We start from the raw sequence: 23,797 nt of genomic DNA, 5'->3' as shown, positions 1-23,797 counted from the left end.
ATATATAGATATATAGTCTGTGATACCCATAGTTTTCCTAAGTTCATGAGCAGCCAGTATGATGATAGGTGCTCTGATTGAAGCATCATGAATCGTGGATCACAAGTCATAGGAGAAACTCTGTGTAGGCCAGCCCCAAGGGGCCAGAAGCAACAGAATCTAAGCAGAGAAGCTGCAGAGGAAATGAAATGTACTGGCAAGAGTGTTCTGAATAGAGATGACAGCACAAGCAGAAGCACAGAGACAGGAACCAGCACACTACTGTGAGAAAGTCCCAGTCATTTGTTGGTTGTAGAGTGAGACGAGATGGCAGTGAGGAGGAGAACTAGGTGAGTGGGAGTGGTGACAGAGGGGCTGGACTGTTAAACAGATTTGGGTGTTACCACAAGGAAGCTCAAAAATGAAGTGAGAGTATGGGATGGGGGTGAGCCAAGCAGCGTGGGCCAGGGATCGTGGAACTATGTGGAAGACAAGCATCTGTAATTTTGTAATTTGTTGCCCTAGTTGATAGTCAGGGCTATATTATCTACAGAAGGTAAGAGTTCTATCTGATGTGATAGGTAGTAAAATAGCATAACCAAAGGTGCAAAGAGCTTATAGAAATGAAATTTAAAAGGTGAGTCATCATTGTAGAATTCTGTAAGCAGTTTACTTAAAATAATATATTTTTTCACTGCAAGTTCTCTTTTGAATCGTGCAAGTGTATGTAAAATTGCTAGCAGTTTTATACAGTTCTCTATGTTTTTTTCTTTTTCTCATTTGGCATATCATTATAAAATGAGCAGATATTTCAAATTATGAGAGGATGATTAGTAGTTTGATGATAAAAGAAAAACTTAAAAGGATACACTATCTTATAAGCATGTGTTTTCAAATGCTGAATTTTTAAGAAAAGAGAATAACACATTTTAGTTAATCTAAGCAAAATGTTATCATTGTAAAAAATTACTATAATTTTTAAATAAAAAAAACATTTTTATGAATGAATAAATTCATCTTAAAAAAAAAAAAAAGACCTCTTTATTTTTTGGTGGAGTGCCCTTTAAACACCTGCACATAAGAAGGGAATATACAGGATGAGGTTTTCCGACCTTGAGTTGTTGGAAAATTAAGGGGGAAATAATTTAAGAGGACACTTTTTACTGTCATTTAATTCTTATAAAAAACTGCTAAGTTAGATCTTATACCTAATTCATATAGAGAGTTATTGAGGGAGGCTCAGAGAGTTAACTATCCTGCCCAAAGTCTAATAAATGTCTAACTCCAAAGGTCAGGGGTTGTTCCTGTGTTACCCAACGGGCAGAAAATTGGTTCTAGGTACAAATATCATGTTTTACACAATCATATCTTGAATGTAAATACTATGGCATGAGAGTTTTTTGAGACAGAGAAAAAGGTTCTATTCATCCCTAGAAATAAATCTACAACTATTCGAAGGTGTTTACGTGTGTATAAAGAGTATTACCTGCAACTTGCACATGGATTATCAGCAGCATCATCACTGTATGACAATTGTATGGAATTGAAGCCTATTTAAGAGACAGCTTAGAAACCTGGACACTGTTTTAAGGCGAATCTCTGATTTTTTTCAAAGTTCTCAATTCATAAAATATATCATCTTAAAACCAGGGAATACCTCTGAAGCCGTTTGTTCCTAATCCCATTATTTTTTTTTCTGCTGATGAAACCAAAGACCAGAGGAAAAAATAAATTATATAGAATGTTCAGTACTCATCTATTTGGTCGAACTATGTACTAACAATTTGATAATAGTATTATCATAGCGTAACATGTCAAGATTGATATTAATATATTTCTATAAAAGAGATAAGACCCTGGGTTGAGACTTGAGTGAAGTTCACAGGGTTACACATCTAGTGCAGTGATACAACTACTATTCTAACTAGTTCTAATTTCTGCATCACTTCAATGTTCATTCTGCCCACTCATCAGTGTAGAATGAGAACTAGAAAACAGATAGTGTCATGTCCAGTAGTAAAGGGCTTTATCTCTTATATCAGCTGCCATGTGACCCTCTCACCCACTTGAGATGCCCCAGAAGGGGACAGAAGAGATGAACAGGGGCAGAAGAAAAAGGACATAAAAATAATTTCAGATTTTTGTAATTATGATATCTTTCTTTTTAAGAGTGTCTAGCAATTTTTGTCCCTGGTGAAATCCCTCATGCTCTAAGTGCATAGAACTTTACTGTTCACCAATTTTAAGTTCTGTACTTAGCTTCACTAGTGATTCATTCTGTGACCTTGATCAAACCACTAAGCCTTTCTTTATCTCAGTTTCTCCATCCATAATGGGATTGTAAATAATACATGCCCCCTAGCTACTTCAAAGGGGTCACAGAGGCTTTGATAATGTAATTATTTCTAAAGTGCTTTGAAATCCTTGAGTGAAATATGATATTAAAAATATCACTATACTCAATTTTTTTTCCTGACAGGCAGACTTAAATGAGAAAACTTGCACTCTGAGTGGAAAATATGTCTGATGTGGCACATAATTTACCTTGAGAAAAATGTCTTTCATACAGGGGTCTCAAAACCTCATTAGTTTTGTTTAAGGTTCTAATACTTGATGATGTGCAAACCATAGGCAAGATGCCTCAGTAGGCTATGCTATATTCTCTACACTTTTATGATTCTATTAGAATAAATGAGATTATAAGAGCCCTTAAACTAGTGTCTCTAGATAAAATATAGCACAGCTACATATGAATTTCAAATAAAAATAATATTTTATATAAATACATACTAAGTATTTTATAGGACATAGTAATACTTAAAAAAATTATTTATTTGAAATTCGAACTTAATTCCATAGTTCTCTCTTTTATTTGCTAAACCTGGCAACCCTACCTCAAATCCTGCGTATTAACTAACTTGATTATTTTTCAGTCTAAATTGGTGAAAACCTTTTGTGAAGTGATAGTAAAGATAGACAGTTACACTGGTTTCAGATAAAAATAAATAAACACATATCAGTAGTCTCACTAACTTATGATTTCTCAAAGGAAAATACTAGGTTTGATTTTTCTTTACATTGTCTGAATTCAGTACGTGTTTATTTTTGTAACATTGTAACCACCAGATAAATGTTTGTTGAATAAATGAATAAATAAATAGTAAAGTGAATAAACAGTTTGAATTAAACTGAAGAAATTTAAAGCACTTGGGAATTTATTATGGGTTATAATCAGTTACTATAGTAATTCTATATGGCAGGTTCTTCTAAGATAACTAAATTAGTTTACTAACTTTCTGTTAGAACTTTTATTAAATTTAACAAATATTTATTTAAGACATTTTTATGTGCAAAGTCTTTATTTTGATGCTGAATTGTACTATTTATAACATATCAAGTTGTTATTAGTTCTAGAGCAAATTCTACTTTCTTCAATTATAGAACTAATCACATTATCATAACTACTTATTTGTAATTCTTTGCAAAGTGAGGATATCTTAAACAAAAACAGAAGTGGAGGCTGATGAGAATGGAGGCTATGAAAATATTTTGAAATATTTTTTTTCTATTTTTATTGAGATATAACTGACAAAAATTATATATATTTACTGTATAGAACGTGGTGATTTGATATAGGTATGTGTTATGAACTGATTACACGATCAAGCTAATTAATATATCTATCACTTCACTTAGTTATTTTTTGTGTGTGGTGAGAGCATTTAAGATATCCTTTTTTAGCTATTAGCAGATTTTGAGTATACAGTAAAGTATTATTAAACTATAGTCATTATGCTGTATGTTAAATCTCCAGGATTTCATTCTGCATAAGTAAAACATTGTCTCTTTAACCAAAATCTCCCATTTCCCCCACCAACGGTTCTTAGAAACAACCATTCTACTCTCTTCTTCTATGACGCTGAGTTTTTTAGATTCCACGTGAATGAGACCATGCAGGTTTAAAAAATGTCACTCTCTGTGCCTGGTTTATTTTACTTAGCATAATGTCCTCAACATTTATCATGTTGTTGCAAATGTAATAGACACTTAGGTTGATTTGATATCTTAGCTATTGTGAATAAAGCTGCAATGAACATTAAAGTGCAGATATATTTTCAAAATACTGATTCACTTTTTTTGAATAAAAAACTCAGAAGTGAACTTGTTGGATCACATGGTAGTTCTATTTTAAGTTTTCAAGGAATCGCCATGTTGGTTTCCATAGTGGCTGTACTAATTGACATTCCCACCAACACTGGACAAAGGTTCCCTTTTCTCCACATCTTTGCCAGTACTTATCTTAATATTTTTATTAATAGCCGATCTAGCAAGTGTAAGGTGGTATCTTATTGTGGTTTTGATTTGCATTTCCCTGATAATTAGTGAAGATGAGGATTGTTTCATATAACTGTTGGCCATTTGTATGTCTTCTTTTTATAAATGCCTCTTCAGGTCCTTTGCCAATTTTTAAATTGAATTGTTTTATTGTTATTGAGTAGTATGAATTTCTTATATATTTTAGCAGATTTATGGCTTGTAAATATTTTCTCCCATTGCATAGGCTGTCTCTTTACTCTGTTCATTGTTTCTTTTGTTGTACAGAAGCTTTTTAGCTTACTGCAATCCAGCTTTTCTAGTTTTGCTTTTGTTCTCTGTGATTTTAGGGTCATATTCATAAAATCATTGCCCAGACCAATGTCAAGAAGTTTTTTTTCCTACGTTATGCTTTAACAGTTCTACAATTTCAGGTCTTACATTTACATCTTTAATTCATTTGAGCTGATTTTTGTATATGGTACAAGATAAGCGTCCAATTCCATTTTTCTGTGTGAGGATATTCAGTTTTCCCAACACCATTCTTTGAAGAAAATGTTTCCCTATTGTGTCCTTGACACCTTTAGAGGATCAATTTATGATAAATGTGTGTATTTATTTCTGGGTTCTCTATTCTGTTCTATATGTTCTATATGATCTATATGTTCTATATGATCTATATGTTCGTTTGTATGTCAATATCATGCCGTTTTTATTCCTATAGCTTTGTAGTATATTTTGAAATCAGGTATCATGATGCCTCCAGTTCATTTTGCTTTAGACTGCTTTAGCTGTCTTTTATGATTCCATGTGAATTTTAGGATTTTTTCTATTTATATGAAAATGACATTGGAAATTTGATAGAGATTGTGTTAAATCTGCATATTGCTTTTGGTAATATTGAAATTTTAACATTACTAATTTTTTTCAATTTTTCAAAATGGAAATTATTTCCATTTATTTATGTTTTTTAAAAGTTATTTTAGGAATATGTTATAGTTTTCAGGATAAAAAATTTTTATGTACTTGGTTAAGTTTATTCCCAAGTATTTTATTGTTTTTAATGCTATTGTAAATAAGATTATTTTCTAAATTTTTTTTAGGATACTCTGTTGTTAGTGTACAGAAAGGCAACTAATTCTTTGTATGGTGGTTTTGTTTCCTGCAAGTCTACTAAAATTGTTTATTAGTGCTAATAATTGTTCTGTTTTTGTTTTTTGGTGTAGTGTTTAGGGTTTTCTATGTATAAGATCAGGTTGTCTACAAACAGGGACATTTTTACTTCTTCCTTTCCAATTTGTGTGCCTTCTATTTATTCATTTTTCTTGCTTAATTGCTCTGTCTAATAATTTTGGTACTGTGTTACATAGAAATGGTGAGAGTGAGAATCCTTGTCTTGATCCAGTTTGGAGGAAAAGTTTTGAACTCTTCATCTTTGGCTATAATATTAGCTGTTGATGTGTCATATGTGGCCTTTATTATGCTGAGGTATGTTCCTTTTATATCTAATTTGTTGAGGTTTTTTTCCATCATAAAAGAATGTTGAATTTTGTCAACAAACTTTTTTCTGTGTCTATTGAAATGATCATGAGATTTTTATTCTTTATTCTGTTAATGTAGTGTATTACATTTATTGATTTGTGTATTTTGAATGATCTTTACCTCTCCGAGATAAATTCTACTTGGTCACAGTGTATAATCCTTTTAATATGTTGTTAAAAATAGTTTTTTAGTATTTTTCATTTTGTATTTACTATTTTGTTCAGGATTTTTGTATCTGTATTCATTAGGGATATTGACATACAGGCTCTTTTCTTGTGTCTTTGCTTGGAATTCTGGTCTCATAAAATATGTTTGAAAGTATTTCCTGCTCTTTATTTTTGAAATAATTTGAGAAATATTGGTGTAGATTGTTTTTTAAATGTTTGGCATAATTCAAGTGGTCCTAGACTTCTGTTTGTTGGGAGGGTTTTGATTACTGTTTCAATTTCCTTACTGCTAATCGGTCTGTTTAGGTTTTCTATTTCTCTCTGATTCATTCTTGGTAAGTTGTGTGTTTCTAGAAATTTATCCATTTCTTTTAGGTTTTCCACTTTGTCAAAATATAATTATTCACAGTGGCCTCTTATCATTCTTTGTATTTTCTGTGGTATCAGTAATAATGCCTCTCATTTCACAAATAATTTTATTCCTTTTAGTATTCTCCCCTTTTCTTAGTCTAGCTAAATGTTTGTCAACTTAATTTATCTGTTCAAAAAGTTGAAAAACTCACAAATGTGTGGAACTCAAACAACATATACTTTTTGATATGTGTGTGTGTGTGTGGTGTGTGTGTAGTCTTGAGACATGAAAATGGGAACACAGCATACCACAATTTATAAGATGCAGCAAAAGCAGTTCTAAGAGTAGAGTTTATAGTTGTAAATACCTATATTAAAAAAAAAAAAAAAAGAGAGAGAGAAAGATCTCAAAGAAGTAACCTAACTGTACACCTCCAGGAACTAGATAAAAGAATAGCCTATGTCCAAATTTATCACAAGGAAGGAGATAAAAAAGAACAGAAATAAATAAAATAGAAACTAGAGAAACAATTAAAAAACTATTTAGAAGTCAAGTTAGAAATAAACGTATATAAATCAAAAAAGAAATCAAGGGAGAATAAAACCTTCACTGAAATGTTAGAGCCTGGGGTCTGAGGGCAGACAGCTTAGGTTCATATTCTGACCGCCTTTGAGTTTTGTAATCTTGAGAAGTTAACTTAACCTCTCAAAACACAGTCTCTTTATACAGTGGGAATAATAGTAAAACCTACCACTTGAGGTCATTGGGAGTATTGCACAAGATAATGCAAATTAAGCCCTTAACCTAGTCCCTGGCAGAAGATACCCTTTGCTCTACAGATAGCCTCTGTTGCCATTCATTGTATTATTATTGAAGCCAGGGGGTAAAGTTACCACATCTCTGATCACTTATTTACTTGAAATGAGTAATTAAAAATACTTTTTATATAAAAGCAAATATATATTTTCGGGTTACATTTATTATTCACATAAAAATTAACATAAAATGTATGTATTCCTCAAAATTTAATGCTATTTGCAGGACACATTGGACTCTGTCTTAAGATTGTTGTGATATTATTCTTCTCTGTTATTAAAGTTATTACAGTGGCAATGTTTGAGAAGTCTAGAGTAAAAAATAAAAAACGACTTGAGTGTATGTTAGTATAAAGTAGGTGCTAATAAAAAGTAACTATTATGTTCCAGGATCTTTATATTTGCTATCACGTTTAACTCCCACAAGTAACAGTTATTTTAAGGTTCAGTATTTGCAATGAACATATGAGAAAAGAGAGGCTCAAAGTCAGGGCAGTCTAGTTAATAAACGGGTTGGAGATCTATGCTTGCCTGATGTCAAATGCCTTCTTTGCTTTTCATTTCATATCACTTTTGCACTGGAACATCATGGCCAAGGTCTGCATTGTTGGGGAAGTGACCCCTTCTGAATATAGAGAAAGGATTTCAAGGTGAAGCTCTAAAATTATTCTGTTCCATAATGAGATAGGCCAATTAAACCTGGTCCTTTTCCTAAAATGAACCTTACTGACAAGTAAAATAAACTCAAAAACTGAAAAATGGTCATTATAGTCTTTAACAACAATCAAATTACAAACATGACAATGACCCCAGGAACCTATCTGTTCAGAGACTATCACATAGCTATTTTGGGAGCATCACCACTAAGAGAAGAGCATGAGAAATTCCCTTTGCAAGAGGACATTTCCTTGTTTTGGTGATGGTGTTAATTTTATGCTCTGTTAAATATATGAAATAAAAAGGGAACAATATCTTATTGTGAACAAAGTTACACCACCATTAACTGCTACACTAACAGTGAATAAATTACCCTTTGACACAGAGATTACATTGATTAAGCAAAAAGAAGATGAGATGCTACAGGCATAGAAGGCTGATCTGCCCAACTATTTACCTAAGCCACCTGGGTTTTCTATAAATTCCTTATTTTTCTTTCTTGCAGCTCTGAGTTTTAAACTGCCTTGCTCTCTACACCTTCTTCATTAGTAAAATAATAATTACCTCATTTATGACATCACTCATTTACTCCCTTTGAGGCTAATTTCATCTGCAGTCCAATGGTTTAACTTTAGCATGCATTTTAATCATCTGGAGAGATTACTAAAGTAAAGAGTACTCAGCCCCATTAGAGTTTCTGATTCCAAGAATCAGAATTTGCATTTATAACAAGTTTTTAAGTTATGCTGCTGGTTCAGGGTACACTTTGAAAATCACTGGTCTAGCCAAAGAGACCCTGGTTCAAAAGGGCTTTGGCTCAGTGTTCAGCTGTTTGCCATGGGTAGACTATTATAATCTTTCAGCTCAATATTTAGCTATTTCCTATAGATAACAAATTCTAATTGAAACTGTTGTGAGAATCTCAAACCATTCCAGCCTTGTCTTTTTTAACTCCTTGACTAACCCTTATCACCTATTCACGGAGCATACAGACCTTGCCTGATTATGTATATCACACTTGTCTTACCCTTACATTCATACCAGATGTTTATAATGCCTAAAAGAAACAGTGTGTTAAAAAAAAAAAAAATAGACAAGAAGCAATACTGTAGTCAGACATATCTGAATGTGAATATCAGCCCTGATGCTGACATTTTAGATGCCTCTAATTTCACTGAGTTTGTTTCATTACCTTATAAGTCAATCTAAACAATAATCAGCTTGCAGAGCTGTTGTGAAGATTACATAAATTAACAGTGAGGTTCTCAAATTTATGGTCATATTACAGAATCTCCTGAGGATTTGATGAAACACAGATTCCCAAGCCCCATTCCTAGAGGTTCTAAGTCTAATGTGGGGTGGAGCCTCAAAATTTACAGTTATGCTAGGTCCCCAGACAATGCTGATATGGCCTGTCTAGAGACAATGTTTTGTGAACCACTGAATGATAACAACAAAAGGCTTAGCACAAGATCTAGCCTTCTGTAGTGAGTCAAAATGTGATTTGTCCCTTCTACTTTGATTGCCTCTTATCGTCTTTATTAGTTGAATAGATCCATAAAAAAGTTCCTTGTCCCACGATCTGCCTAATATGATTTCTCTAAATCTGACATTCCCATTTACGAGCCCAAAAGTCCATTTTATTTTTACTTTTTATCTTCATGACCAATCTGGTTCTATCACAGTCCATTTATTTGATAACATAGCATCTTTACCCTGATTTCTGGTTATTAATATCCTTTCTGTTTCTCTACATTTTCAGGTACATGTGGCCTCTCCTCACAAACTTTCTCCCATAATTAGTCACACATGTTGGCAGTGGTGGAGGTGTGAGACTGAATTATTTCCTGCTCCAGGTTAAGGCAGATTATCAGAACTCTTGCTGTTGGAGAGGCTTTGAATGCAGCATTCTGTTAAAACAAACAGACTGAACGCAGACAACTGTGTCTGCTCTCAAACACTCAACTTTTGAAAAGCAATAGCAAAATAAAAGAGCATCAAATCTCTTTAGAAATTTGTCCACTGGCAATAACCCTCTTGTTTCTTACTCTGGAAAGAAGCTTTTGAGCCTCCACTTTTCATCACTCTATGCCCACACTTGTGTGCCTGTGTCCTCTCATACTCATCCTTCATTTCACTGTGCCCAGCTGATTGGATGCAAACGTGAACATCAAACTGTATTTTTGAAAGATAAAAGCTGGCATATCCCATTTATTATGCCTTGTTATTGCATGACATGTTTCATCTAAGGATCTCCAACCATTATATAAATGCTTTACAAAAAACTTGCTTTTGTTCTTAATTCCCAAAGGGGAAATTGAATGCAAGCCACTCTCTTTATGATATTGAATTTCATCAACTTCAATGGATTGTACACTAATTTAAAGAGTTGTGTTTTCTGGAACTGCTCCTGTTTCTCTAAAATATCTTAATTGCTTAAAGGACATTGTAGGTAAATATGAAAATTTAGATTTCTTGTGCAAGAGTAGTCTCTCAGAATGAATTTTGGAAAATTAACTTTAGGACCAACTACATATGATAAATGATACATGACAGATCCAGTGATTATTTTTTAAAAATCAATTCTAAAATAGCACACCATAACGGAATCCACATTAGTGAGTCAGTAGACCTAAATATATTAATAATCTAAAGCTCATCATAAAATTAAATACAGAACTGCACTTTAAATCTGCCCCTTGTCCCCTGCCCTATCACCACACACAAACACTTGACACTTCAGAAAATGAGGAACAACTTCACAAATATTATTCTAGTACAGTGTTTCAAAGAATACTAGACCACCCATGCTTAAACTCAAGTTGGTTCACCTCCTGAAGATTGGTGAAATGCTATAGAATGAATATGGGAGAAAAACCTAACCCTAATGCCTCAAATGTTTCACCAGCCCTCTTTTTTGCTAAATATTTCCTTTTATTAATCATTTTTTCTGTTTTGCATTAATATAAAGTTTCTAAAGCAAACTGTACTTTGAATGATTCTGTCTGTAATTAGTTAGAAGTTAACTAATGCATAGAGCCTACTGTGCACTTGTCGAGATGCAGCCATGCCAAACACAGTCCATATAGTCAGAGGCATGAGGGCAATTTTTAGAAACAGTATATCATTGAAAGTACACTGGCATTCAGCGCATATCTGCCCTGGGCACGCGATGGTGCATATATTGTTTTATTCGTACTAAATAATAACGCTGTGTAACAGATATCAACAACTCAGTCTTTCAAACTGGAGAGGTCTTTCAACTTTAGGGAGAATATGTAATTTGATTGAGTTTATGTCCTAGAAAGAGAATCAGGATTGGAATTCAAACCTGACCAGATCAAAAAACTGTATTATCTATTCATTCTACATTGATAATGAGAGAGATGTCATCACACTTTGTTGTTTGTTTCTTTTCTATACTTACATTACAGTTTATGTATGTAAATTAATTAAACTGAGCCATTTAACATTGGTATTTGCTCAGTTTGAACTGACTGGTTAGTGACTTAGTAGGTTAAGATTGAATCATACCTCAAACAGTAATAATATGTTTGATTTTATTTCAAGTATAATTTCCCCAAGCCAATAGTTTTCCACACCTAGATGTTTTGGTTGCTCAGGTGCGGCTGGTGTTTCATTCATGGATACAAACGTAGAAGAACATGAGACATTCCCCGAAAATGAATTGTTCTGCATTCATGTCATTATCCAATATCTTAATGAACATTAATTTAAGGAGAAAAACCTGTTCAAAATTTTTGAGCCTGAAACCTAACTCCATTTTACATTACAAAAAAAGAAAAAAAAGAAAAAAAAGAAAAAGAAACTAAAGAAAGAAAAAAAAATTGGGTGTTTTTTCTTTTTGCATAGTTTTTTTCCAGGAATACAACTAACTTATAAATTGAAGCAAGGTTTTACTTTTTTTGTTCAGAATGCTGCCAAGAATTGTTCACTCTTAGAAAATCGCATCATGAGCAACAATGCTGTAATATTTGAATTGCTAATAAAATACACCTGTTTCAGGCAATTTCTATAGCTGTTGTTTTCATTATGATTCTATATACAGATGCAAGCATTTATTTCTTTATGTCCTCTTTAATTGATCTTCCTGATAATTTGCATATCAAAAGCCTTTTATTTTATTATAACTTACTTTTCTTTTGTTTCTTCTTTATATAGCCTTAGAGCAATATATTTAAAAAAAATTTGTGTTGGTAAATTGCATTATCTATAAATTGAATTTCAAAATTCTAAAGGGACATTATGAAACATTTATTATAAAATGGTGCGTTGGTCATTATAGGGTTGAGAGCCACTGGGCTAAGCTCTCAATTGGCTTCATGAGTTCTTTGACACTTACCTTCCTGTTGTCTTCCAAATTAAAATAAGTTAAATGCAGACTTTTACCTTCTCCTTGACTGGTCTAGTCCTTATTTGTTTTACTCTAAATGGATAATGTATATTTGTAGTAGAGATAAAGCTGTAACCTACATAATTCAATTAAAATATATCCAGACAGTTAAAGTAAAACTATCTAGAATTAAAATATCTATTAAAGCACCAGATTATACCTATTAACCTGGCAAAAATCAGAAAGATAGATAAAACTCAATGTTCACAGAAATGGAAACTATAAAAACCTTCTCTCAGTACAGCAGGGAGTATGAGCCGGAGCAGCTGATCTGGACGGATACTGACTAATGGTCATATTAAATATATGCATATATTTCGACTTAGTAGTTCTGCTCCTTCTATGTATAGTAAACATATCCCTGTATGTATACCTCAAATAAACTCTCATAGTGGTCTGTTAAGGAATATATACAAAATTTTTAATTGCTGCATTATGTACAGTGGCTGAGAACTGGGAGAAATCTGTGCGTCCAGCCCCAGGACAGTGGCAGGTGAACATCAAGAATTTTATACAATAGTTAAAAGCATTACACTAAGTGTGCACATAGGAATGTGGGTAAAGATTAAAATCTAAATAAATAATAAAAACATCAAAGACAAATATGCTACATAAAAATATACTGTTTATACAAATTTTAAAAATGTGCAAATATCATATACATATTGCAACAATGTAAAACAACAAAAATATATATTAAGCTAATTGAAAAAGTGGCATGTAGTGGACAAGTGTAATGATAATAGTGTTGAGCTAAAAGGTAATAAAGGATTAATTTTCAATTTTGTTACAGCATGAAATCAAATGAAATTTCAAAATTATGTGTTTTATTTGTATTTCTTCATAGGAAAATCTCAAATTTCATAACCACAGGGGAAAGAAAAAAACAACCCCCCCCAAAACACTTCTTTTTGTAAAGCTTTGAAAATCAGAATACTTTCCCCTTAATTTAAAGCTAAATAAAATAAAGGCTCTTATAGTGAATATATGGTTTCACCAGGGCTGCTTTCCTCAATGTTCCCGTTAAACTCCCCTGCAGTCCCGGCTCTCGCGTACCCACACTGACTTGCGACTTTCCACATTTCCACTCTATTCTCCACCGCAAAAGGTTAAGAGTAACTCTAACAATTCAGGGGCCATCCTGTAGAAAGGGAAGAGACTACTCAAATCAAGCCCAGATTCTCTTTAGCAGATCAAGGAAGAGAGAGACAAGGATGGCTCTCTGTAAACACTTGTGCCAGCGCTACTTTTGTCAGGGTGACTTTGTGGACTCCCATTGACTCCTCTCACAAGGAATGGTGTTTATTCACTTGCAGATGTAATCTAAAGAGATCTGGTTTTAAAAATTAAGGTTTGAAAGAAGATTTGTTTTTTAAAGAAGCAGTAAGAAAGTTCTGAAACAGGTAATTATTTATAAAAATCAAAGTCTCTATATTCTGATCCTTATGGCGATAAATACTATCATGGGACAAATGTTTTCACCACAGCTTACCTTAGATTTAGTAAATAATGCCTAAGGACTAGCCATTCTCTTATGCTTCAACATTTTGATTGTGAATTTAATTTCCAAAGTCTTTGTCTTCAAAATGGAAGAGCCCTGAGTATGGAGACAGATATTTCAGTCATAGGAAAGTGAAAACCCCAATTATAAGACATGCTGGTATGTAGTTTAGACAGCCGAGGCAAGTAAATTTAGTTTATGTAAGTACACTTGAATCCAATCATTAGTCACTCTGGTGAGGTCAATTTGTGAAACAGTAAAATTGAAAACCATAATTGGAGTGTGGAGATTCAACCAGATATTGATTAGATGTGAATCTATGCCTGTGCAGTCAGTTTGCCTTTCTGGACGCCATCTCTCTCTCATTCCTTTCATTGTACCTCAATGGAACATTTAGCACTAACCACGATAACAGGCATGTAGCTGAAAATAGCTTATAAAATGTTTAAATATGAACATTCCCTGTGTATCCCATTCTTTAAGTAAAAGGGACAACTTAATTAACCATGTACTCTACCGAACTTAGCATAGACTTATATTGTATACTTAATAAAAATTTGAAATGAATCAAAACTAATAGACCCCCAGGATGTGTTTTCTACTTTATATTGTGTTTTTCATTTAAGGAAAGATCCTATTTATTATAGATTAAAAGGACACACCTTAAGAAAAAAAAAAGAAAATACAAAAAATAGTTACAGGGTGTTCAAAAGATGTTCTTCTAAATAATTTCTCCCTCTAAATTTCTATCTGAAACCATCTGAGTCATCCTGGCTTTGGATAGATTTGATATACACATTTCTCTCCTGAGCAGGTTGAGAACCCCAGGTGCTCACTAGAGTGTGTGACACTGGCTTGCATGAAAACAGGTTGCCCTCTGTGACATAGTAGGAAATTAAGATGAGATGGAGTCTGAGTTAGGATAATGAATGATTTACACATATGACCTTTACACTTGAGTCAGTTAAGTGGATTTGATTGAGAAATTATATGGGGGGTGGGGAAGAACAACAATGTTTGAGTAACCATAATCTCACAGTGCTATGTACTATAAGACCTCTGAGTCTAGGAGCCAGAAAAACCTGAACTTAAAGTCTAGCTCTGCCAGTTTCTAGCTGTGCAATATTTGAAAAGATTATATAAACCTTCTAAACCTGAATTTACTCATTTAAACTAGAATATTAACCTTTCAAAGTTGCCATAAGGATTCAAAATGTTAGTGTGTATATATATATGTGTGTGTGTGTGTGTGTGTGTGTGTGTGTGTGTGTGTGTGTGACACATTTCTTCACACATGGGTATTTTTAAAAATTAAAGATATTTTGAATGAAAGCTTTGGTGTTTAAGGTGCAAGCTGAGTTAAAGTGGGGGAGAAATTGTAAGTATGGTGAACATAGACCATTTTACTCTTTAACCCAAATCGTTTTAAGGCTTTGGGCTTGAAATGGAGATTTGTCTAGTTGAATCTAATGCAGTATACATAACTTACTTGGATGAGATGAGTAAATCATATTGATGACTGTTTTATGTCATCAACAACTGTGCAATCATATTCATGTCTGTTTCATGTAAAAAAATGAGTGTGCTTTGAGTGCTTGGGACTTCAAGGACAGAATGCGAGATCATAGTTAGGATGTAATTGAAAATGTCAGCCAAATAAACTGAAAGCAAATGTTTCTACCAAAAAATAGCAACATGTGCCAATAACCATATATCCGCTAATGAAATGAGGATCCTTATAAAAAAATGTTAACATTTGTAAGGATTTTGAATGTCAAATTATGCACTTCTTAAACAGGCAAAACTTTCCAAATGTATTTTTTCTGCAGCCTATTGCCATAGTAGCTGACACTTATTAAGCCCTTATACATCCCAGCTCTTTGCATACATTGTCCCATATCATCTTCTCATCCTCTCTGTGTGATAGGCTCATGCCCCATATTGCTACGCAGGAAATTGTAACACAAAAGGTGATTTTATTCTCCAAGGTCATGCAGCCATTATGTAGTAAAACTTATTTGAATCCAGTTTAGTTCCTTTGTCCCCCAAAGTCCATGTTGGCTCCACTAAATGATGCTGTCATTTGCTGTCATTATTTTGCAGACCCAAATTGCTAAACACCATGAAATATAGCAAAATGTTAAGCTGGAATGGTAACAGAAGAAATGTAAACAGAACAAGTACATTATTTTAATACATATTTTAATAACATTCCTGTCTATAAAAAGATCATCTGAGAAACTTTTTGCTTTGCCAATTCTAATTCTTTCATTATAATTTCCTAGTAAATATAAATTGTTAGTCAACACTCAAGAATACTTGAAACTCTTATAAATACAATATTTAAAGAAATGAAATATCCATTCATGTTTTTTTCTTTGATCATCCTGACACAGATCTACAAGCTGGAAAGAAATATTGAAACTATTGTATGCACAACCACAAAAAAATCAACCTAATATTTAAAATTTCTGGTAACAGTACAATTGCTTTCCACTGATATCTGTATGTGGTAACTATACACATCTACTTCATGTTCTCTGAAAGACTAAAATCACAGTCTTGATCACATCATCTCTAGCATGTACATATGGTGCAGCTGTCTAATGACTGTTGAAGAGAAGCTACTCATAGGACACAATGACATCAGTGACACTAGCCTATGGTGGCAGCCCTTGGAGACTCTCCTCATCCTACCTGACTTCCACATACAACTTGGACACCTTTGGAGAGACCACTGCTCTCTAAATCTGTAATTTACAGTGCAGTCCTGAATTTCCACACAATCCTGTAATTTATATTGCCTAAATTATGTCCAGTTATTCCTCTACCTCAAGTTACCTGATTAAAAACTTACATCGTCCTTCTTTCTTTTCTACCAATGTGTGCTCATCTCCTGAATATTTGACTTATGTCAGTGGCATCTCCATTTTGTTTTAAAGAAATGAGTGGTAGAGTTTGTAGCTATGAACTCACTTGAATAAATACTTTCTAATTTTACTAACTCAATGCAGATTAACACATTACAGTACCAGGGGAAATGATGTGGGTTCGACAGCCTTGGCTTTGACTTAGAGGGTCACTCTAGCTCTGTACAGAGGATGGTGGAGGGAAGCTAAGGATTTTCTAAGAGGTAAATTGAGTGCCAAGTGGAATGAATACAAAAATCCTGTATTCTCTTTTTTGCATTTTCAAAATTTTAATAAGTATATTACTTTTAATAAAAATTAAGATATTATAATTTTATAAAGGTGAGTTCTGCTCCTTGTTGACAATGACAAACTTAATGGTATAGAAAAGTACAAAAAAGAAAAGAGTGGAGAAAAAACTCATCATCTGGTATAAAACAAATTAACATTCCAAAATCTTTCTATGAGTATACACTGAAAGATATTTATAAACATACATAGATACCTGGATAGGTATTTATAAATAATTTTACAAAACAGAATAAAATAATATCACTTAGTATAAATCATCACATTTATTTTAACCTGATAATAAAAGGAAACAGGTGAAATTTTAAAAAATAATAAACAAGATATTTAATCAAAACAAGAAATATCCCTTTGCTTAAAAATTATTACAGAAATCATTATATACATTCACAATTATTTCACATTGTGTTTCAACTTTACATATAGCAATTTTCTCTCTAATTCAAAACATGGAACACTATCTGAAGCTCTCTCACCTTTTTTATTCTCTGAATTCCATATTTTTTAGTTATAAAAAAAACATTAGAGTTCAGTATATTTGCATTCTTTTCAATAAGTATAATATCAAGTTATTTTAATTATATTTCAATATCTCAGAGGATTACAAATCACTGCCAGTTTGTTTCACATAATTTTTTGATTTCTCAGTCATTTATTTTGGTTTATCATTCCTAGCTCAGTTCATCATAATATAGTCATTATAAAAATTTGGTCATACCTGGGATAATCTGATTTCTTGCATTATTGGGATTGCCTGAAATTTTTTTATGTTTAAAGGAAAACTTGGCTAATCTCCAAATCTTCTGTACTTAAGGTAGCGTTTTATACAGCCATTTATGTTGTTTACAATGGTCAATTGTTGTTTAAAAAATGTAGCACATGTATTTCTAAGTTCTTACACATTTGATTAAATCTTTAATGTCCTTTATCAATCAATATGAGATTGAAAGTATTAATCACCCACAGTTATTTTCCTTCCTTCCATGTCACTCCACTTCCTTCTGAGAGATCTCACTTGTGTTTTCCCTTATAAATGAATTGATTTTTATGACTGAATGATTTAAACACTTTTAAAAATTATTTTGGAATTTCAACAGCTCATAAACATTGTCAGTACTTGCCGTGTACACTTTTCTTCTTGTTCTTCCATGACTGCCATACAGTCAAGCATCTTTCGAACCCTCTTCACATGGAAGCACTCTGGTCACTGTGGACTCTTGACACCCAAGAGATAATCCTCAATGCTCATTGTATTCAATGTGCCAGCAGTGGGGAATACAGTTGATCATTTACATTTATTATGAGTTTATCTTTTATATTTCATTAGACTTTATCTTTTTCCTCTGCATGTACTTTAATCATTTCAAGCTTTATTTTCCATTTTTAGCGCATCCATTTCTTTCCTTACTGTTTTAACTTTTATTGTTCTAATAATAATAATAATAATAATAATAATAATAATAATAAACAATAATGCAATAATAATAATAATAGTTTGGTTTTCACTTTCTATTACTTACGACAAAAAGAAATACTTTTTTTTTACTTAGTATGAAATTTTTTAATGTTGTTATCATTTACTGAATTCATGTTCTAAGTTTTTCTAAAGCCCACTCACGAAAGTAAAGAGTGAAAAAAATATAGCAGGCCAATAATAACTAAATAATATTACTGTAGCTATACTAATAATTCTAAAGCAAAATATATTTACAGATAAAGAGGGTACTATATAATGAAAAAAATGTACTAATAGAATACAAAAATTCTAAACTTTATATGCATAGTAATAGAGTATCAAAATATACAAAGCAAAAAGTGACAGAATTTGAAGTGAAAATTAACAAACCCACAGTTAATATAAAACTGTCACTAAAATTAATTTCTATATGACTACAACATAGTAAGACTATAGAATTGAATAACCATGTCATCAAACTTAATATAGCACAGATAGAGACTTATAGATATGCATTCTTTTCAAGCACAAAAGAAACAATGATTAGGTACTTGGTCACAAAGAAAATATCAAAAAACCCAAAGAATCAATATTACACATCTTGTTTTCTGATCACAATGAAACAAAATTAGAAACCAATAAATCTTCAAATATTAAGAAATTCAAAGGCACTCTAAATACTTTATTTTAATAATTACAATTAATAGTATAAATTTTCTTTTAAGGACTATTTTAGCTGTATGTCATAATCAATGTTTGTAGTTTGTCTTTACTTTTTGAGCTATATGAATTTTTTTCAAAATGTTCATTAGGAGAACAAAAAATGGTATTTTTGTTTGACAATGAAATGTAGGTCACTAATCTCATGTGAAAAACAATTCAAGATTAGTGGTTCTCAAACATTACCATGCACTGGTATTACTGGGAGCACTTACAAAACACAGATGGTTGGGTCACACCCTAGGGCTTCTAATACATTAGTTGTCACACAGAGACCCAAAACTTGCATTTGTCACAATCACAAGGGATGCCGATGTTGCCCATTTGAGAACCACAATTTTAGAAACCACTAGAGTAGAATGATGAATTAGAGGTGATAAATTGTGGGCAACAAATGCAAATTATTCTCTCAAGAAATGAAGGACATTTTGAGTTGTTAGGAAGGTCAAGAAATGTCTTTTTTAACAAAGAAGATTAAGCACATATGTAAGCTAAAAGAAAAAAGGATGTTAAAAAGATAGGCTGTTCAAGGCAAAATCAGAGAATAGTTCATTCAGCAAGATCATGAGAAAGCATAGAGAGAAATCAGAACTATTTGTGTGCGTGCGTGTGTGTGTGTGTGTGTGTGTGTGTAATTTTCAGTGATACGATTAATATTAGTAAAAATTTATTTTGTGCCCAATGCTACGGAAGCATAGGAATGATCAAAGGCAGCCATTTTCTTCAAAGTGATCAAGGTGAGTGGAGCCAGCAATAAGATATTCAAACATTTCAGTTGAGTTCGGTAAGCAGAGAGGTCAGCATGTGGACTCTGATTACATACAAAGGGCGAATCCATGCTGGTTTAGAGAGTTCAGAGGACACTTCCCAGAAGAAATTACACCTTTAAGTCTTTAAGTCTAATTATGGACAAAGGGGCACTTCCTCTTAGACAGAAGGGAATTGTCAATAAATCATAAATTCCTGGTTTGTAAGCATAGAGTAGGTACTTATTAAATTTAAATTAAAAAAAATGGAGGAAGCATAAAGAAAAAACAGAGGAAAAGAGAAAAGGAGGAACTAAAGGAAGGATAAAATAAATATAGAAAATTACTCTGAGGAAGAAAAGTTATGTAGAAAGGCCTAGGTAATCTTAGATAAGCACTAGTAAGTTGTCATCTGTGAGAGTGAGAGGATTTCAGCATTGGGCAGAGTGAACCACCTTTGCCAGAAGTATGTTGAAAACTGTAAATGGATTAAAGAGATGTTGAGGCTCAGTGGGTCCTAGCTGTGGTTAGTGCAATTTTATGGTGTGACTAGTTGTAGATGACATTTTCCAGCACAATCCAATAGCCTGAGGTTTTTGGTGAACTTCTCATGGGAATCAATCTTGCTTAGAGTGTAACAAATGAAAGCCTAATACTATGGGCTGTTTTTATGTAGTCAGTGGATGGTGTATGATGTTGTCCATTAAACTTCTATGTCTGAAATGGAACAACCCCCTCTAGTCTGCTAATAGATTTGGCAACTATGATTTCACAGGGAATCTGAGTGTCTATAATGTTTTGAAGCTAGAAAATTCTGGCCACTGAAGGTAATATCTGGAGTTGAAATTGTGTGCTTTCCAAACTCTTAGAGATAAAGGAAATATTGTTTCCATTTCTTCAAAGTAAATTTCTAATACCTAGAAAGAGTCAGAGCATTTCCTAAGTGGCAGAAACAGCTAAGTGGGTATAGATTTAATGGTGACCTTAACAAAACTAAAGAAATAATGTATTCGGTAAGGGTGTGAAACATTAAGAACAAATAAAGAGGCCAAGAGCAGCACAATGCCCTATAACTGTGCAAGAGCTATACTGAATATGGCAGGTATGAGCATTCGAGTCAACAAATTGTTGTTTTCTAGGTGTTTGATATTTTACCTGGTACAACATCTTATATGAAATTTTCCTTACTATTAATTTTTCTCTCTCAAGAGGTATAGCCTCACAGAATAATTTAGAAATATCATGGGTATGCAATATAAGTTTGTCTTTTGCTTGCTTGTATTACTTGCAAAAGCACGCTAAGAATAGACTCAGAGCAGCAATCTTGTCTCCCTATCTGATATGCAGTTTACCCAGCCCCCGCCCTACCTCACCAGGATGACCTCACAAAAATGCATATAGGACACCCTCTCCTGACTACATCGCTTGCACTAACCAGGTTAGTTTCATGTCCTCTATTTGCAGTGCAGGTTGACTCTTATGCTTCCTTCATTTATTCCAATCTGTCAGTACAAACACCTAGTGTCCTATTCAGCTATCCACTTCAACTCCTTTCCCTTAATCTCCAGTAGCCTCGGTAATAGCCCAATGAATTAGATCATGATTTAGTTGCAGTGATGTGGAGGCACATCCTGACTTTGACCCAACAGTAACTCTTATTCTCTATTAAATATCCAAAGCATGTATGCACACTCATGCCTAAATTAGCAAGAGGATAACCAATTCAATTGATCCTTTTTTTTAGCAAAGCAATAGAATCTTCGGGAAGATATAGAATTATACTAGATAATAAGGGACAATAAAATTTGAAGAAATGTTTCTTTTTTGAGTATCAAAATTGAATTTGCTGCAGGAAGTATGATGTGTTTGAGGCCAACTGCATTTAAGGATGGGAAATATATATGCATACTAACACATCCATTTAAAGGAAACTAGTTATAACTTTATGTGTCACTCTCGGTTGAATTTACTCAACTTCTATCCCAGAATAAAGCAAAACATTGTATGGATAATGAACAAGAAATTTAATATTGTATGGGTTACTAATCTGGTTACTTAAGAAAAAAATTAGAAATGAACCGGATGTTCTAAACTTGATTAGTGTTTCTGTCATAAAGATTCAGCATTAGTCTGACAACGATTGAAACTCATAGCTCATTATTTTTGCATTGCTTCTCCATTACTTATACTTCTTAGAGTTTCAGTGCTCTGCTGGAATTGCTAATTTTTGCTTCTTGCACACATTTTTCCTGGTAAAGCTAGTTATGATAAGCCCAAATGAAATATAATTAAAGCAATTATATAGATTATTCTCAACCCAAATTCACTCTGCTCTCGTTTTAAAGTTATCCCCAATTTCTTATCTGCTGTGATGACCTGGACTGAGGACAAATACTTTTTTTTAATAATAGAGTTCATTAGTACACTTTAGAATATTCTAGGCAAGTATTTTCTGCTCCCTTATCATGAAATTCTTTTCTTGTATTATAATTGCCAGAATGGTGTTCATTTAAGATTCAATATCCATTGGTGCATCAAATGAGTTATGAGTCATTCACACTTTAACACAAACTAATGTAATCAACTGTATTTATACTGCCTTACCCCTCCCCCCCAAAAATGAGCATTTGAGACACAGAAAAAGGAAAAGACAATTTTTAAAACACATATCAGTAAAGATAAGATGCCTTAGTAGACCACCGATACAGAGGAATTTAGAGAGCTGAGGGTAGCTAGATATCCCTCTCCCCAACCTGACCTGTGACTATAACAACCAGAAAAGATAATAATAGAAATATATCCGTGTCAAATCACATTTATTTTGCCAATCTAGCAAACAGAGTTCTCTGTTGGTCACTGGATTGACATAGTAACATGTCCCGAAAAAAGAAAAAAATAGGAGGTACATGTTAAGACCTGTTTGTTCCCCTGCTTTTGGTGGAAACAAAACCTTTGGTAAAAATCTATTGATTAAAAAAAATTCTCATATGACTAAATCACCATATAACCTCTTTGTAAACACTGTATTTAGAGCATATTTAAAAAGCTTGCTCAAATGCTAGCCAAAGGGAGCCTAGCCAAAGAAGCAGCAATAGACTCCTGGTTTGGTTTCAGAATATGCATGTTTTATTATGTGTGCATGTGTGTGTGCATGCCCAGGACCCCTAGGAAGAAAGAGTAGAGACCTACCACAGGGGCTTATAATGTCTTGCTTTTATTCTTTATACCTCTTCAGAACCTACTTCACCACACTTTGAGTGTAGGGTCTACAAGTTTAGAGCCCATTATTATGGACTCACTTTAACTTCTCTTTCCTATCACTGATTGACAGGCATGGATCTTGGAGCCCATTGATACTTTTGGCAAATCAATATCCGCAGATTGGCCTTGGAGAAATTGGCCAAGAGTTTTCTGGGTCCCCTTTGACTCCCTACTTGGAGTTCTGTTGCAGGCATGAGGCTGATTTGAATCCTGGATAGGAAGTGGTAAATCAGTACCCAGGATCAGGTTATCAGGTCAGTTTGTGTGGATCCTACACTGATTATCATTTTTCAACTTAGTAAGTGGAAGACTTTCCTCCTAGCTCTTAAACATATGAACATTGCCACAATTTTACACAATTATTTCTCTTTTATTCACTTACCAATTACATTGACTGGGAGTCTCATTTCTCTAATACTGGGAAGTGGGAGATGGGGAGGATGGGGTCTCTTTCCTACTCCAAACTGCTCCCCCGAGTCCTCTTTGGGACTACTTCTTTAAGCTCCTATCTCCATCCTTCAGTCTACTAATCACTCACATTATGTCCACTTCTGGACTTGAGTTCTCTGCTTATTTCTCACAAACAGACTTCTAAGAGTTGGCCCTAAGTTTTGACCAAGGCATGTTCTTGATGCTTCCCGATCAACTCTTTTTA

The sequence above is a fragment of the Pteropus alecto genome, unplaced genomic scaffold, assembly GCF_000325575.1.
Source record: "Pteropus alecto unplaced genomic scaffold, ASM32557v1 scaffold3, whole genome shotgun sequence".
Classification (NCBI taxonomy): Eukaryota; Metazoa; Chordata; class Mammalia; order Chiroptera; family Pteropodidae; genus Pteropus; species Pteropus alecto.
This window is presented reverse-complemented; position numbering follows the sequence as displayed.